Source organism: Thermobia domestica, chromosome 6 (assembly GCF_964235325.1).
Source record: "Thermobia domestica chromosome 6, izTheDome1.hap1.1, whole genome shotgun sequence".
Taxonomy (NCBI): Eukaryota; Metazoa; Arthropoda; class Insecta; order Zygentoma; family Lepismatidae; genus Thermobia; species Thermobia domestica.
In genome coordinates this window covers 5,025,185-5,043,590 of record NC_137459.1, presented here as the reverse complement: position 1 = coordinate 5,043,590, position 18,406 = coordinate 5,025,185, and the positions used below count along the sequence as shown (strand labels likewise).

The window sequence follows — 18,406 nt, the reverse complement described above, 5'->3', positions numbered from 1 at the left end:
TGAATATGTTAGGGGGGAAGATCATAAAAAATTCTCATACAAATATCTAAATTCTGTTTTTTATACTAATAATAGCACCTTGTATTGAGGTCTGGAGGGACCACGAAAAATTTATGGGGGCCAGGTCCCCTAGACGCTATGGTTGCGGGCTTGGTGAGCTATGAAATTCATCTGATCTTGATTAAGATTGTCATGGTAGTAGATCTTTAGAGCTTATTGCGCATATGAAGCATTATGATGTATAAATCTTCGTTCCCGAGTGATTGGCCATATTGGCCTTCAAATTTGGGGTTTGAACTGCGTGAAATGTGTGACTTTGAGGAGGGGATTTAAAAAAAAAAATCAGTTATAGGAAACTCACTATTTACCGGTATATTTTAAAAGCCGAGAAAACAATTAAAGATCACTGTAAAGTTGGTAGCTATGCAGTAACTTCGACGTTCCTTTTGTGACAAACTCGAAAATGGTTGAACTTACGTCATCGAATGCTTCACAGTACCATTGATAACTGCTTCGGCAAAACTTATTGCAATAACGGGATAACGATCTTCGTGAAATAGGGATGGAGGTGAACAATTTTAGGATTCTCTAGTTTAAGAAAGTTCAATTAGGGGCGACTTTAAATTAATTCTATTCAATTTTTCATATCAAACGCGACTATGTGCAATTTCATAGGATTTTGGAAGTCATGATTAGTATTTTTTTTTTTAATCAGTAATAAGACACTTGTGTAAAATTCATTATAAAGGTAACCAAGAAAGTTCTGTCACTTTTTGTGGAGGTCTGTGTTCAACTGGGCCCTCACACCGTGAGTTGATTGCGAATGGAGATAAGGCAAAGGTCAGTTGTTGGTGTGGGTATGTCCAACATGGTTGTGGCAGTTCAGTTACACCGTGAACTTGTGTAAGGACAGAGTGGACATGTGACTTCCGCAGAATGTCATAAGGGCGTGTGTGCTGTACGAGCTCAAACTGGGGTCAAACACCGCTACAGCGGGCGGAAGATATACCAGGCCTTTTGTGAGGGTGTCGTGACTACGCGGACAGTGCAGTGGTGGTTTAACTAGTTTAACGACAGTGGCGAAGCACTTGAAGACGCGCCACGTGCCGGAAAAGCAACGTATGTACAAAATGAATATCTTCAGGTAGCAATTGAGGTGAACAGTGCCTAGACATGTGAGGAACTGGGACTACAATTCAGTGTGAGTGGAGAAAGCATTCGGCAGCACCTCCATCAACTTGAGAAGCACTACAAGTTGGGTCGATGGGTCCCAAATGATTTGACTCCGGGTCAGAAGGCAACGCGAGCAAACTCCTGTGTTTCTTTGCAGGGAAGGAGGCATTTCTGGACAGGGTGTTGACATGTGATGGGAAGTGGGTCTTGTACAAAGCTCCACGGCGTCGTCATCATTGGTTAGCGTCCCATGAACCGGTTCTAAAACAGTCGAAATCAGCACTGCACAAGACGAATGTCCTCCTGTGTATTTGGTAAACTGCTTGCGTGTATCTTGCATCAGAAACTGCTACCAGCTGGTCACAGCATCAATGCAATTTATGTACTGTCAGCAGTTGAGCCATGTTCAAGAAAAACTCAAAACTCTGGAGCCAGCACTTCTGAATCGCAACGGGGTCCTCCTGTTACAGGATAACGCTAAGCCCCCAGTGGCTAGAATGAGCTGGGACACCATTATACGCCTTGGATGGGAAACTATTGCATTCGCCATATTCCCCGGACATTGCACCGTCCGATTATCACCTGCTCCATTCCTTGGACAATCATCTTAGAGAACGCCAGTTCAAATCGCTAGTAGAGGTGTAAAATGTACTTCATACCTTCTTCGCTTCACGGCCCACCAAGTTCTACCGTGATGGAATCCATGGCCTTCCAGAACGTTGGCAGAAGGTCGTCAATGCTGATGAGGACTATTTTTGATCTTCCAGGTTGTCTTAGGTGAGATATCGATGTTCGAAGGTGGTGGGTGAAAAGGCGACAGAACTTTCTTAGTTACCTTTATAGTTTCTTTTATGAACTGCTAATTTCAAGCAGGAGTTTCAGCTTTCAATATTGTTGTATTTATTGGGAAATGTAAAGATTCTGCTTATTAGTGTAAATTAAAGACAACTAGATTTTTTTTAAAAAAAAATAGAAAATGTAACATTTTAAAGAGTTAAGAAAAATGTACTAAAGAAACGGAATGTACTGAAAGAATGGATAATATTCGCTCTTTAGTCGTCACGAAGCATTACAACTACTGTAAGAGAAAGTTTTCAGGCACGATTCTTTAATGTGCTTTTACAAAATTTTTAAGTGTTATTTCTTATTTATTAATGAAATAACTGTAGAAACGGGAATCTGAGAGGAAGGTGTCAAAATGCTGGCCACTGTTTCAAGTCTCTATTCTATTCAGCAGATTTCGAAAGCTCCCTTATGGTTTTATGGTTAGCGTACATAACTTTGACGCGGGAGACCTGGGTTTAATTCCTGTTGGAAGCTCATACGGTTCGGATTTCGTGTTAGGCTGTAGGTCCACACATCAGTAGCCTTGATGCTGAAGACGAACACTAAATTTCAATAAAATGAAACAAACACTATCATCTATGAAGGTGAACGATGCTTAAGTCGAGCATGTGGCTTATATACCTCGTCCCTGCACATTTTTGATAAATAGCAAATGCAATAAATCCTATCGAACAGTTTCGTCTTATATTATTTTTTTTTCTAAACGTACTAGTTATGTTTTCCTTTTTATGGTTTTCGTTTTACCATAGAGTTACACAGTATACAGTGGCCAAGGGGGACTTTTCCCCCGTCTTTCTCCTTCGCAAAAAAAAGAAAAGAAAAAGAAAAGTCAGAGCACTGTCAGCAGAAGATAATTGTCTCCGTTTTACTCTAATTTGGTTGCATATAATAGAACATCATAGTAGGGGATTGAACTTTAATTAATAATAATTTTAGTTTTTTGCTCAAATATTCTAAAGTTTTTCCAACTGAAACTTAAGTTTGAGCACGATTCTGCTCAATAATTTTCATTTTTGAAGTCCACACAACATCATAAATCGTTAGACTCGGTTTCCGATAGCCTACTGTGAGTAAACTTACTCATGCAAACTGCCAAATACCCATACCATCAATAAGTAGCCAAGTATTCTAATACCAGTATTGCCAATTCGATATTTGTGAACCATATCGAATAGTTCAAATGGTATGGGAAGTTCCAAACAAGCAGTTAGTGTGTACTCGAAGATTAAAGAGCTCCTTCGTGGCTAAGCGGTTACCGTAAACGCCTTTGGCGTGGGAGACCCGGGTTCGATTCCCGGCGGGAGCTCATGTGGTTCGGATTCCACGTTAATCAGTAGGTCCAAGCCTCGCTGCTGAACGGGACGTTAAACTCAAAATCAACTCGAAGATTAAAGTAGAAGAACAGTGGAGGTGAAATACGTAAGTTCATGAAAAAACAAGCACAAGCCAAATCTACTAAGCCAATAGACTAAAAAGTAGAATATTAATAATGATTATAAAAATGTTAACCTGCTTCATACCTTTACGTTCTCAGTATTATACATGAAGTAGGATTGTTTTGCACTATAGCCTTGTTTGTTTTGTTTTGTAGAATTATTTTGAAGTCCATTGAGGAAACTGGAACAAAGCTTATCTGAAGCAATTAGTCCTGGTTTATAAATATTTATGTGAATGTACTTATTTTTAAAACTACTTTTATTCCACTAGGCAATTGTCTGTACATAGTTATTTTACTTTAAATAAGTATGTCTCTGCGGTACAGGGGGTTTTGCAGCTATATGGCAAGGATGGCCAACCTTTTTAAGTTTGAGAGATGCTTTTCATTCAGAAATCACGGGTGGTCTACGTATTTCGTCACAAGCCCGCTAGACGTAATCATAAAATAACAGACTTGCCATTGCCAGTCTAGTAAACTGTGGTAGACGCGTTGACCACCCCCAGGAGGATGGAATATGTGACGAGTGGTAACGACTATGTTATTCAACCAAAGCAGCAGTGCGGTAAAGTAAAGCAAGGAAAGTGGAACAGCGATATTATCATTGCGTATGTCTCTAGATCTTGATGTAAAGAAAGAGTTGTATTTGTGCTTCATCGACTGGCAAAGTGCTTTCGACAGGGTCAATTGGACGAAACTTCTACAAATGCAAGCGCTTACTGTACCAAATAAATCGGGTCAAGAATGGCCATAGCCAAAGAAGCATTCAACCAGGAAAGGTCACTCTTAACTAATAGGCTTAATGTTGGACTTAAGAAGAAATTGGTCAAGTGCTATATATGGAGTATTGGACTGTATGGTTTAGAGACTTGGGCATTACGAAAGTTAGAAAAGAATATTTAGAGAGCTTCGGAATGTGGTGTTGGAGAAAAAATGGAGAAGATAAAATGGACAGAGAGAGTAACAAACGAAGATTGTTTTAAACGGATAGAAGAGATGAGTACGCTTTTAACTAGTATCCTTCGTAGGAAGGTCAATTGTATTGGACATATCTCGCGAAAAAAAAAAAAAAAAAAAAAGAATGTCATCTTCATACCATCATAGAAGGAAAGATGGAACAAAAGCGAGAAGTAGAAAGAAGAACACAACTTATCGATGATTTGAAAAATAGAAGAAAATATTGGGAGTTAAAAGAGGAAGCTGAAAATTGAGAAACGTCGAAGAAACATTTCCAAACCCAAATCTAAAATTAAATTTAAAAGAAAAAAAAACTGTATTAGTCCCAGGACCTGCTAAAAGGCAGAATACTTAATAGGGTACAGCGGGGTAATTTGAATAATTTCAGACATTTTCTCATATATCTCGGAAACTGTAATTGGTATTCCAATATAAAATTGTGAACAAAAACTTTGAACCTTACTATTACTTAACAATTTTTCTTAAGATAGTATCTGAGATACATCGTTGTGAAATTTGGGTATTCAATTTCCCCGCCGAAATTTGGAAAAACGTAAATGTGAGGGGCAATTTGAATAACGAGTGGGGTAATATGAATAACCAACAAAATAAACAAGTCTTATAGAAATAATGTATAAACTATTTAATAGTTAGATTGCAATTTCTACGGTAGTTGAAATATGCTAATTTTGAATGAAAAGTTGTAGGCCTACATAAATTGTAAATATGCGTCACCTATAGCTATCTTTTTGAACGTAGGCCTACACTAAAAAAAATTGTTCAGAACACTGTCTAAGGCAAAGAGCCGTAATTGGTTAATTCATCTTCCATCGTTCGTATTTAACGACAATGACAACAGATAAACTGTTTTCGACCTTCTGCACCGACACACACTTGGTAGAACTATGTCTTACAACGCTGGGAACGAATCCAGTCTCCCTTTCTAGCAGAACGTTCTGAATAGTAATTAAGAAGGCAAAACTAGCAATTCCTTGCTTGACTTTCATTGCCTGCAGCCATCTTTAGACTTAGGCCTAAATTTTCGTCACTGGGAGGGGTAGAGGATATCAGTTTCTTTCGAGCATTCATTTGTTTTTTTTTTCTTGGCAGGTTCTGTATTAGCATTCTTCTTTCTTGAAGTGTCTATGGATTCTGTTGCACCTGATGCTTGCGTCTTTCCTCGGAGGTGTTTTATTCTCATTGCCCGAATATTCTCAGAAGTTGAGTGGCATGATTCTCCTGCGACACGACGTCTCTTCTGCACACAAACTTTTTCTGGGCTGGGAAGCACTTCTTGTATGGGTTCATCTATAGGCTTCGTTGGGACAAAGTTTTGAGAGCCATGACCGGAAGAAGAAGGCGCGTTGTTAAGATATTCTTCCCGAGAAGACTGCTCCTCAAAATGTATAATAAGGCCTTACGTTTCCGAAGGGGCGAATCGAAATGCTTCAATAGCTTATACCAGTACGTGAAAACCCATTAACTGCCAGTCCAACAGAAGCTGTCCACTTCTAGGCTTCAGTGAACAAAATGCAGAACTGAGATTTACTAATCACTGACCTCGGGTTTTAGTGAATCTAGATAGTTGCCTCTTGGTGGTAATTGGCTTTAAGAGCCTTAAAAACAGAGCGATCGAACGGTTATAATACGCGTGTTGTGTCTGGAGGTAGGTAAAGCATTTTGATGTCTTGACTTTGGTAGAACTCTAAGGACAAAAGTTGTGAGTGAGATCTTGCGTTTTAAAGTCCGGATTTAGGCGTACGCCTTTGAATATTACTACAGGAGGTATAAAAGACCTTCTGGCATTGCAGCATGCTATCACCGTTATATTTTCCCAGATGTTAAACTTACCACCTCTTTTCTACCCTTTTCTGCAAAAATTTTAGGGGTCTGTTATTTAGAGAAAGATTACTTTCGTCCATATTATAAATACGTTATACGATGGTTTATGGAGATCATACTCGTTCATTAATTTTCCCAGTAAGTCAAAATAAGAATTCGCAGTTTCCTTGTTAACACTAGAAGCTTTCGCTTTTGACAAACAAATATAAAATAGTAGGCCTATAGTTCTAATTTCACTGCTATTCAAATTGCCCCGTTTTGAATTATCCAAATTGCCCCGCAGTCGACGAATATTCCATTCAGAACGTGGTATGAAAACTGCTGATTAGTTGAAACCAGTGTACAGTATATCAATGCCCCACATGGTACTGATACGATTATAATCCAGAGCGGTTTCATTTTATCCAGTTAATAATAAGGAAAGCTTAAGGAAACAACGTTGAAAATTATAACGACCTAAAAATACACACATTCGTACTTACCTTGCAGCAAACAAAAAATCGTATAAACCTTCAGAACCGAAGGAATAGTTTGTATTTCTGAGAGCGACTTCTGCAAACCACCACCTACAGATCCACCACAGGTTCACTAACATGGCAATCCGCGTTTCCACTCCAGCTGTCAAAATGCTTAACATTATTCAAATTCCCCCGCCTATTCGAATTACCCCGCTGTACCCTAATAATAATTTGACTGTCGTTTCCTTTTTTCAACGATAACCTCTTTCTTATAGTCACTACTACCCAGATAATGGTCTATATCACCTACTCTAAATACCGAATATCAATTGTGCTAGACTGTCTTTTTATTTATTAAAACACAATCAGTTTGATTGTGTTTCTCCATCTGGTGAGGTCCAAGTGTATTTATGAATATTAAGATAGGAGGATTTTGTACTCTTTACAATAAGGCTTTCGGATGTTGCAAAATTTGAGAGTCTAACGTCGTTGTCATTATTTTCTGTTATTTATTCTGTTATTTATGATCAGTTTGAAAATTTATCCTCGTCCGCCCTTCGCTTTGAACTCCCCTAATGTGATTTTCATTTTCATATATTTCTCGTGGGAGTTAGTCAAATACCCGTTCAACTTCTTTTTAAGAACTGTCTTTTATATCGCCATCCTTATCTTCTGTTGGAGCATGTACAGTCATGTCCACAATGATTGTCCCATATCTATAAATATTGTTTTGTAGGAATATAATTTGATAACGAATTCGCCCAGTATTTCTTACAACGTTAGTATGTGTATAATCGGCAAAGACATGTATGTGGCAAATTTCATGTCAAAAGAGCAGTAAATAAGAACAATAAAACTAATGAAACCTTTCTTGTCCATTTAGCAACATTTTGTTTTACTCACTTTAATTTTCGTATTTATAATTCTTTTCGTATGAAATTTACCACAAATATACATTTCCTGATTATACACATAGTATCAGTATTAAAAGTACTCTGCAAAATCATTATCAAGATAGTTATAGATATTCGACAATCATTTTGGACATGACTGTACATTTAAAACAATAATATCGCACTACCGGCCCTAAGAGTAATAAAAGATATTCTATCATTAACAAATTCGGCAGTTTAATTCCTGATGTTATTAATTTGTGAACGAGAAACCCTTTTCCTAGTTGATTGTTAGTCTTTCTCCATAAAAGAACGTAAAATTTCCGTTCCTTTTCCTTCCCACCTAACTTCCTGAATTTCTAGCACGTCCGTCCAATATTTCCCTGTCTCACTCGTTACAGATTTTAATGCCCCTTTCCTGTAAGAACTTCTTATATTCCATGTTGCAAATCTCAAGTCCATTTTACTTTGCTGATGTCGTGTCGAGTTATCAGTCCTGATCCGAGGCTTCTGTGAATGTTTCTGAACAAGTGCCTTTTTCACAATGTATCGAACTCACAAGCTGGAGGACCGCGACTGCTTATTCAATATATACGGAAACTAAGAGAGCAAAAATTGTGTGTGTTTCACTGAGCACTTGAACTGGAAATTCTCCTTCTAGCTTTCATGTATTAACACATTCTAAATTCCTATAGATCTAGGTCGGATTTTACTAGAACTATTATATAATTTCAAAATTAAGGTTTTATGCCGATTAAATTATTAAAGAATGTAGTACATGGTAACAATTTGAAAGGAGGTGGCTCTCATGACTCTTTCTAGGATAATTACATAGCAAATCTCCCTGTGATTAGTGGATAAGTTATAGACGTGCAAACTGTGAAACTTAGAGGTACTGCGTTCGATCACTGGTGAATTACATTGAACACAGTAGTTCATAACTCATGTTTTTCGCCGTGATAACGTAGCTATTGGAAAGGACGTAAATATGAAAAAAGAAACAACTATTCTCCAGATGCCCGTTTCTGGGATTTGATCTGAATTTCTTGGGTTGTATGTTGACTTTTTTTTATTATTGGGCCCCTCGTTTGAAGAATGCATCTTTTAAAATAACATCAAAGAGATGGTTTTCATTCGCTATCATTTCATTTTGTAGACATTGTTTGCGGTGAATTATTTCTCTGTCTCATCCTTCCTTGTCTGTCGGCTTTGCTCTTGAAAGAAGTCGTTTTACTGGTTTGTTGCCTTCCAGCTACGAGAAGCCGAACAAACGTTGAGAAATCGTACGTCAGGGATGTTCATTCACCATGAAACTCGTATGTTTTGACCGGCAATTGAACCAGGGACATGAGGCAGTGGAGGTCAGGCTTTTATCATTGGTGCGCTGGAGTAATGCTGTAGAGCGAAAAGTTGTTAGTGCATTCACCTGTAGAGCATAGGGTTACGGGTTTGATATCCGGTCGCGTTAAAGTTGTACAGCCAATTAATTCAACGACATATTTAGGTTGCTTCTTTTTCAACCAACTTAAAAAGTTCATTACTGAATTCTCTGTGTCTGTCTGTCTGTCTGTTGTTTGCGATTTTTTCTTTGCAATTTTGAGCCTCCCATTCGATAGAACATCAAAAACTATCTGAGAAAGTGATGGAATTTTTCGCGTCACTCTTATCGATCCCGAGGTATTGGCTAAAAATGACCGATTTTCGGATATTTAAGGAGCCGTATCTTGGGAACCATAAAGTATAGAGATACGATATTGGTGTTGATCAATACTTAACAGTAAGATGATGGTGAATATTTTGGTACAAAATAGTAACCGGTGGCCACTGTCCAACTGGACACTGGTTTGGCCAGTGACCATCAGTGAATATCGTTACCAAAATGTTTACCATCCTCTAAGGGAATTGATCAACACCAATATTATCTCTCTATGACTTATCGTTTCCGAGTTATTGGTCAAAAAATAGTTCCGATTTCGGGAGATTTAAGGAGCCATATCTCGGGAACCGTAAGTCATAGAGAGATTAGATTGTTGATCAATACCTAAGAGTATGGGAAACATTTTGGTACCAAACAGTAACCGGTGGCCACTGGCCAACTGGCTACCGTTCTCCAGATATTGACCGAGAAGTTCGAATTTCGAGATATTTAAGGAAACATACCTCGGGAATCGTAAGCCAAAGAGAAGTTCGTTCTGGCAATGCTCTTGGAGCATTCTCAACTGGTTTTTATTATTATTATTATTATTATTATTATTATTATTATTATTATTATTATTATTATTATTATCTCCCTCAGTGGTAGAGCGCTCACCTCTGGTGCATGGGGTCCCTAGTTTGATCCCAGCTCGCACCAGGTGAATTTTGTGATGAACAAACACCGTGTGCATGGGTTTCCTCGGGGTTCTCCCGTTTTCTCCAACTTTCTTCATTCCACCATTTCTTTCATTTATCATCATCATCGTCTCCTTTAGCCTACCCGGCATAACCGTCGGACCTAAAACTTCATTCATTTTTTTTTCAGCCATCTCCCTCTTTTGGTTTTAGAGATAAGTGGAGGAATTGTTTATTATTCATTGATTTTGCATTGACGTTAATGTCAATGTTTCGTGCTATTTTTGACTGTGTTTAATCCATTTTAGAACAATTTGCTTTTAAAATATAGAATCAACGTATTATCTTCTATATTTACGCTGAATTTCAGCCATCTCCCCCAAAGTGTGTTTACATTATTGCAACAGGATTGCCCTTACCCTGGTAACTTCTCATTAAAGGAGTTTGGATTGTAGCGAGAGGAACATTTTTGACAATGTTCTATCATTAAAAAAAGAAAGAAAAGAAATTAATCTGAAGTACGCGTAAAAGCTAAAAAATTCTCCCTCTACTTCAATCACAATAATGATTTAATCTTTAATGGAACGAAAAGAATTTTGTTTCTGTACCTTATGTACTCCTCTCTCGTATGAAGTTAGCAACTTTTCTGTCTATGTTGCTAATGCACAATGACGTCATTGAAATCTACTTCCGGGAATTTCACCATTGTTTTTGCTTCAAACCGGAAAAATCGTTAGCTACGGTGAAACGATAACTAGGCAGAAAAGCACGGCTCTCAAAGAGAACCTGTAAACTTTTCCTTATTTTTTTTTTAAAAAAAAGTAATATTTTTGCAGACGTAGAGAATATTGTCGGTTTTGGCTGGTTTTAGTTTTTTAGTATTATAATTATTAGTATTATTATTATTATTTTATATAAGTTAGAAGCGTATGCGTGTGTAGTGGAAAAGCTTCCATATGAAGCAGTTTGCCTTGAGAGTCTTAACAGAGGACAAAAAAATACAATGTTGTTCATTACAACAGGCAAACACCCGTGAAGTCCCACTTTGTGTTGCAGGCATTAATTCCTGGATAATGTTTGCGTCATTGTTCCACATCATTCCTTTCATTATCAAATATGACTTGGCCACTGTGCAAAGCATTTCCACCGTTCCACTCAAGGTACTGGCCTTCATATTACAATTCGTGGCACAATTTCAAGTGTTGCCTCTGAGAGAGCGGAATGGAATGCCCTGCCGATTGATTCTTCCACTCGTAACTTAATTTTAAAAAGTGATAAGAATTTTATATCGGAAAAATATTCAATTGTATTTCTTGTTTGTTTGTTTGTGTGTTGAAATTAAGCCCCGATAGTATATCAAACAGTTTGAGGTGGAATCTGAACTATCGCAACACATTCAGTACTCTTACCGGGAATCAAACGCCACGCTATTCACCAGACAAGCGGGAGGGTTAAGAAACATTGTTTCAACATCTTGGTGTTTTATACCTCTAGACAGTTCATATTAACCCTTGTGTAGTACTTTGGGGTCTTTTTGGGACTTCAGAGATTTTTAATGTATCATATTTCTGGAATAAACGTGCGTATCTAAAAGTCTGGTCTTGTTTTATTTTTCCCAGTGTGTTTTAATATATTAAACACAAAATATTGTTTGCTGTTATGTAAAAAAAAAAAAGATAAATAATAAAGATAAAGAAAAAATATTGTTTACCACTGGGGTCGTAAGAGGACACCAAGGTAATCCCTATGTAAGACGAGACATTTTTACGATACTTTTCGTCTCGTCTCGTCTCGATTCTCATCTTCAAAGCGAGACGATAATTTGAGTTAGCCTTGTCCCGTCTCGAATTTGAAATGCTAATTCTCGTCTCGATTTTGTTTTGGTTTAGAAAAGGGATGAGAAATTCCTCTTTTCGTGAGCAACACTAAACAAAACCGCAATATTCTCGCCAAATGTCACATTTCTGCTTGTAATGGTATGACCTGATCCAGAGTTGGCGTGAGTCAATGAAAACTTGTCCCACGTCCCACCGTGACTCTCTCTACCCACGACCCACCATGACCCACCACCCACTGTGACCCACTCTCACCCACCACAAACCAGTCTCACCTATTCTGAACCACCGTCATCAACTATGACAGATGATCCACGGCCTCTTCTCTTCTGACTAAAGAGTTTACACTTGTAATAAATCCAGGTTGTGAAATTCTAACTAAAAGGAGTTTGAATTTCTACGATCAATCGCTCAAGCACCACTCTGTTACAATAACGGTGGATCTGACCTTTACGATATAAAATGGTAAAGTGTTTTGTCATGGGCAAAATTACGATTAATTTCAATTCAATTATCATAGTATAATTATTTTCTTGTTGAATTATTGATACTTTCAGTGGAAAAAGGATGAAATTTGAAAGTCCCAAATCAAGGTAAGTAGACCAACGTAAAGGAAAGAAAGTGTAAATTTTTCATATAACTATGCGTACAGTCCAAACTTAAAATTTCCGTGTAATTAAGCTTACAGTACAAATTTTATGTATATTTTTCTCACAACTTTACGGGTTGATTGCTCTGTGCTCTAAGCGCTCTGTATAATAAGCATAAGCTTCAGCAATTATTATAGTAGCAAGCAATGGATATATGAATCGAAAAACTGTATTTTTTGTTTCTGAATTTTTTCTCAACTAATATCGATCATTTTCGATTATTTTTACAAATCAATCCACTACCAATTTTCCATATATAGAAAGTACCCCCCTATAAAGGAGAATTTTAAAAAATGCAACGACACATTTTGTTTATTTCAATAAAGAGTTAATATACTGAATTTTAGCTCAGCCCGATGATAACATTTGGAATCACTAACTTTTTATAATCATAAATCTAATATTAATTCATGCAGTTTCCCCATATAATCATAACGCTCTTCTTTCGGGTCAATCTCATAATTTGGTACCTCTACTTACTCGCGGTGAAGCAAAACAGGGGACCTATGACGTGGCATCATTGCAAAAGGAAATACTGTGAACAAATGTTTTTCCAACACCCCAGAAAATTCGGGCTGGGAAGGGTTACGGCTTGCAAGATACTAAATTTTCTTTCGCAAAAATTCGGATTCCCACTACCTCCTTAGGATATGTATTACAATGAAAGCGATATGATAACATCCAAGTTTAGATTAAGGCCTAACTATACCAAAAGTCATTTCATTAGACTTTGCAATTTGGGCGTGATGATCATTCACACATACTTACATTCAATATTTTATATAATAATTATACAGGGTGGCCCAAAAGTAGGTATACACCCCTGCATTGATCAAGTATAACATTCTAGCTTATAGGTTTATTTTCCTCGGCTGTTCCGAGCTTAAGATGTAAGTAAAAAGACATTCAGAACAAATGATACAGAAAGTAAGTCTACCTGATGGATAACAATAAGAAATTATATGAAAAAACAATGAATTGATTAGTACGGGACTGTATACCTACTTTTGGGCCACCCTGTATATTACAGTGATTCAAAAATGTGTTTTTTTTCAGTATTTAGCTCCTCTAAAACTCTTAGGCTGTGTGCTTTGAGAGCCAAGCCAAGTAGTAGTGTAAGTCCTATTGCTATTACTACAATTACACAAATCAATATCCAAAAGTATCTGAAGTTCTTTTTTCACTTAGCTGTACTCATCTCAGGTAAGCAGACAGAAACAAATGGAAGAGGAAGGGAATGAAGTACTTGAAAGTAAAACGTAGACAAATTCACCTGTGTTCAAAAGATATTTTCTACAATGCAGTAAGCAGAGTGGGTCGGTAGGTCAGAGTGAGTCGGTGGGTCACAGTGGGTCATGGTGGGTGGTGGTCACAGTGGGTCACATGCTGTTGACCCACTACCCACTCAGAAAACTTGATCCATTTGACCCACTCCATTTCTGACTTGTGCGATAATGAGCTCCTAACTTTTCATCTGTTATAAGATTATTATTATTATTATTATTATTATTATTATTATTATTATTATTATTATTATTATTATTATTATTACTGAAAATTTGATAATTCAAATATTAAAATCCAAATATTCAAATATCTTAAGAAAACGTGTGTCATCGCCGATCAATCGCCACCAAAAATTCTAAAGTAAAAAAAAAATACACCATGGTTCCGATCCAAGAACCACCAGATTACTAGTCGAACGCGTTGACTACTTAACCACGATCACCAAGCGCTAAGTGATTCGTCTTTAGTGTGTTAAGTTTCTTTGCCTGCACTTACAAATTTGCTGTGAATCGCAACAGCTAGAAATGCTTCATTGTGCAGTGTTCGAAATTTCTATGTGGAGTGTTGTTTTCGAGATTTGATGAAAATGTTTGAGAGCGATTTTTTTTTAAAAAATAAAACGGAGTCCAAATGAGTTTTTTTCTTTACAATGTGATTTAGGCCTACAGTTCAATTAGTTCTTTCAAATGCACGAATCAGTTCGGCTCACTTTCGTGGTGAACTCACCCACTTCTGTTGTTAGAGTAATAAGCATCAGACTTGAGTGAAGACTAGAAATAATGATATTGCGGATTGATTCGGCTTATTACTCATCTAGTTAAACTGCGTCATCTGATTCGCTGTTTACCGAAAAAATATCAGTTTATTATTTGTAATCAGAGAATGAATAATTATAGAAGCATTTGCAGATATGACATTTTTTCGTAATATCGAATACAAAGGAAACTATGTCTTGTAAGTGGTTGATAATATGTTTCATACAATTCCTTTGTAATTTTACTGACTCTAAGAAAAAACATCTATTGCAGTCCAAATTCTTTCTTCAGAATGCGTTACAAAACATGCATTTAATGTGTTTGATAATGGCCTTGATTTCAGTTCATGTTCCTAGTTCGTATATATTGTATTCTGGGAATATCGGTGTTTTTCCTTTTTTCTGTATTGTTTAAGTTCAAAGGCGTAATGTCAATATTGTTGGATTGTGTATATAACATGTACAGCTTCCATTGTTCAAATTCTTTTGCAAATTATCAGAGACAAATATAAATGACCTTCGTCGTATGGTTTGCTGTGTCTGCCAAACACTGTGTTAATTGCAGGTCACTTAATCGTTCAATGTACATTTGTTCTCAGCAGCAACCACAAACTGGTCGGTGTCTCAAGGAACGAGAGAAAGCTATCATTTAGAGAAGATTTTCTTTCGAATTTCTTTTGAAATTGAGTTGAACACACGGTAATCAATTAAATAATGTATTCTGAAGTGTGAATTTCAAAAGTTTTGCTACGCAACCAGCTGTAATACAATATCCAAGCTGACTTCTAACAGCCGAGATGTCTCAGCAGCCAAGTTGTTCGTTTACTTCTCAGCAAGAAGATAAAAGGTATTTAGGTTCTTCGTCTCAATTAGAGAACTGTGAATAGTTTCAAGTATCTTGTCTGCAAGGTATTTCGAGACATTGTTCATATTTCACTTTAGATTTGCTGTTATTTACTTTATGTATTACTGACGCAAATATCCACTCGTATTAACAACATTGAATAAATGGCACTCATCAATGTTCCTGTTTGTGTCTTGGCTAATATTCGGTTGCAGAATGGATGGTCCTTTTGTACTGTGCAGAAGAATGTATTCGTAATTTCGTCATTTACTATTCAAATTACCAAATAACTACATGTATCGGATTAGCAATAAGATTTTCTTGATTGCGTGGTCAGCTGAGGAGCTTGTTTTATTTATTTCTGTGATGAGTGGGAGGTTGTTGTAAGTTAAAGTGACAATAAGAAGCGATGGAGGAGCAAGCATCTGTCGAAATTTTATCATCATCACAAAGCGATATGAAACTTTTCAGGTACACTTGAAACAAAAAGATTAATTAATGCATTATCTTACGGCACGTAATGGTTCTCTCTTCTAGACTAAGTGGCTAACTGTACTTTGGTTCTAGGTTTGATTCCAGATGGGATACTTCCTGCGGCTAAAGACAGTTATGGTTCGAATTTTACTTGAAGTAGCAGATGCCATGTGATGCAGCCTCAGTACTTTAAACCGACCTTAAACTCGAATCAAATAATAAATTGTTTTTGCTACCTGACATTACTTTTAGTTAAAGACGTAACGGTAGTCACGCATCCCTTTCAGAGCTCTAGAACTGGTAAATCTGAATTCTTTAATGGAAAATCTTTATGTAAGCTGTCGTTCATGAGGACAATTAAATTAACTTTTGGTCTTGTCTGTTCTCGTTTCAGTGACGATCACCAAAGAATAACATCACTAATCGAAAAACTCCAAACAATTGAGTGAGTAGTATATTTTACATTTTCTCTTGTTGCATAACATTTTAAATATTTGTTGTAGTACTTTTACTCTTTGATATTTGCATTTTGCGTAGCTATGATATGTGATTAAGTAGTTTTCTCAATTGGAGTGGATGTACTTGGCGTAATGAGAGTGTCGGAAAAAAACGGTAGAATCTCGAGAAAACACACTGACAGAATGTTGTCTTTCACAAGTCCACGTAGTCTGGTGTAGAACCAGAACTCTCTCGCACCAGAGGTGAACGCTTTACCACTGAGCCACCTTATCCACAACGATGAAATTATAAAGACAAAGAAGTAATAAGCGATGGACCATTTTATCATAAAAACAAACAAAGAAATGAAAATTATGGTAGATTTACAAACTACAATGAAATGAAATGACATTTTTAAGTGTTACGTCCCACATTTATGCCACCTAGGCTAAAGGAGACGGTGATGAGGAAAAATAAATAAAATGATGGAATGAAGAAAGAGGGAGGAAACGGAAGAACCCCGAGAAAACCCACTCACACAGTGTTTGTCTACCACAAAGTTCAATTGGCGCGAGCTGGGATCGAACCTAGGATCCACGCTCTACCACTGAGCCACCGCAGCCCCCTACAAACTACAATGATCCGGTATTCAAACCAGATTGCAATAATAGGATGAGAGCAGAATCCATTTTTTAATTGCTGTGTCTGACTGTTTTTGCTTCCCTCCGTGCTTGTCTAGTGGCTAGTGTGTGTGTTTTTGTACACGAGGTCCCAGGGTTTGATTACTGATGGGAAATCATCGAATGTACTACAGCAATTCATATTCAACTTGAAATTATAGATGTCGTCGTATATGAGTTGTTGAGTTGATTTTTAGTTTAAAGTCCCATTCAGCAGAGATGCTATATGAGACGTGGATCTACTGATTAACGTGGAACCCAAACCACGTGAGCTCCCATCGGGAATCGAAGCCGGGTCTATGTCATCCTATATATCGTCACTGCTGACAAAAGGCGTAAATACAAATCAGTCAGTGGTTCTTTTTGCTCTGATACCTCTTGACAGACGGACGGAGCGAGTCGTTTTGTAAGATTTCAATCGTTATGCATAACATAGTTTCAAAGTCGAACAACAGAACCACAACAGTGAGTTTTACAAACGCTGTGTTTCTTTTCAGTAGCACTGAAACTTGGTTCCTTTGTTAATAATAATTCTCTTTTTCCAAGCTATGCTATGCATGATAAGGATGTGAACAACTCTTTTCATTTCCCTGTTTGTCCAGGGTTTGTTCCTGGCTTAAATCGTGGGCACGGTGACTCAATGATAAGAGTGTTTACCTCTGGTGCGTGGGGTCCCTGCTGTTGTGTATCTGAATGGTTGGCAATGAATAACTTAAGTTTAACGCCAAGCCCTTCACATTTCATTTTGCTCTCCTCCAAGACAACACTTCCTGGAAGAAAGCTGTGTCTGTCTCTAGACAGATATCAGACCAAAAATGGCATCAGATCCCGCTTCTGGTTTCAATTGGATTCCTATAGTTTGAAAATCTTTTATAATTTCAACGATGTGAAACTCGTATACTCACTTGTTTCATTGCAACGCTGGAGAGACTTTGGTACCGTAGTCAAATGATTTCTGTTGAAATTATAGAATGATTTAAGAGATTTTACTTGTGGAGTCCTCTCGCCGATCACCCCTACGTCACTGTCCAAAATTAGCTGCATTTCGGTACATTTTCTGACCAATACGTGATTGGTATGAGAAACGTACGAAAAATTCCAATTATTCCAGTGATTCTGAATATTTTTGGATGATTGTAGTTTAAGGTGCTTTTCTTGGTTAAGATATTTGGGGATCAGTGTTGCCATCCAATTTCTTTAAATAACCCTAAATTTTCCAGATTTTTCCCAATAGCTTCCCTTCCAAAGGTGTCACTGCCACATGTTGCATGCCGTTCAAAAAGCCATTCCATCACCTTTCGAATTCGCCATGTCTCACCTCTGTAGAGTAAATACAGGTAAGGAATACGCAACATAAAGTCAAAACTGGTTCACAACCTGTAGCTCTCAAACCATTGAGATTAGGACCCGTGATCATATGAACTTTTTTGCTTAGAATCGCCCATACAATTTCCCAAAATATTGCCCTTTCCTTCTGGGACACCCTGTATATAAAGATGGAACCTCCTG

The 18,406-nt window shown here is 37.3% G+C and overlaps 1 protein-coding gene across 7 annotated transcripts in view; it reads left to right on the top strand.

Moving 5' to 3' along the window:
* Ipk1 (Inositol phosphate kinase 1) overlaps window positions 1–18,406 on the top strand; it is a 794,094-nt gene that overhangs the window by 581,293 nt on the left and 194,395 nt on the right. For all 7 annotated transcript variants that reach the window (XM_081761268.1, XM_081761270.1, XM_081761269.1 and 4 more), the window contains one exon: window positions 16,174–16,224. The gene's annotated coding sequence lies outside the window, so the exon portion shown is untranslated. The remainder of the gene's footprint in view (window positions 1–16,173; window positions 16,225–18,406) is intronic.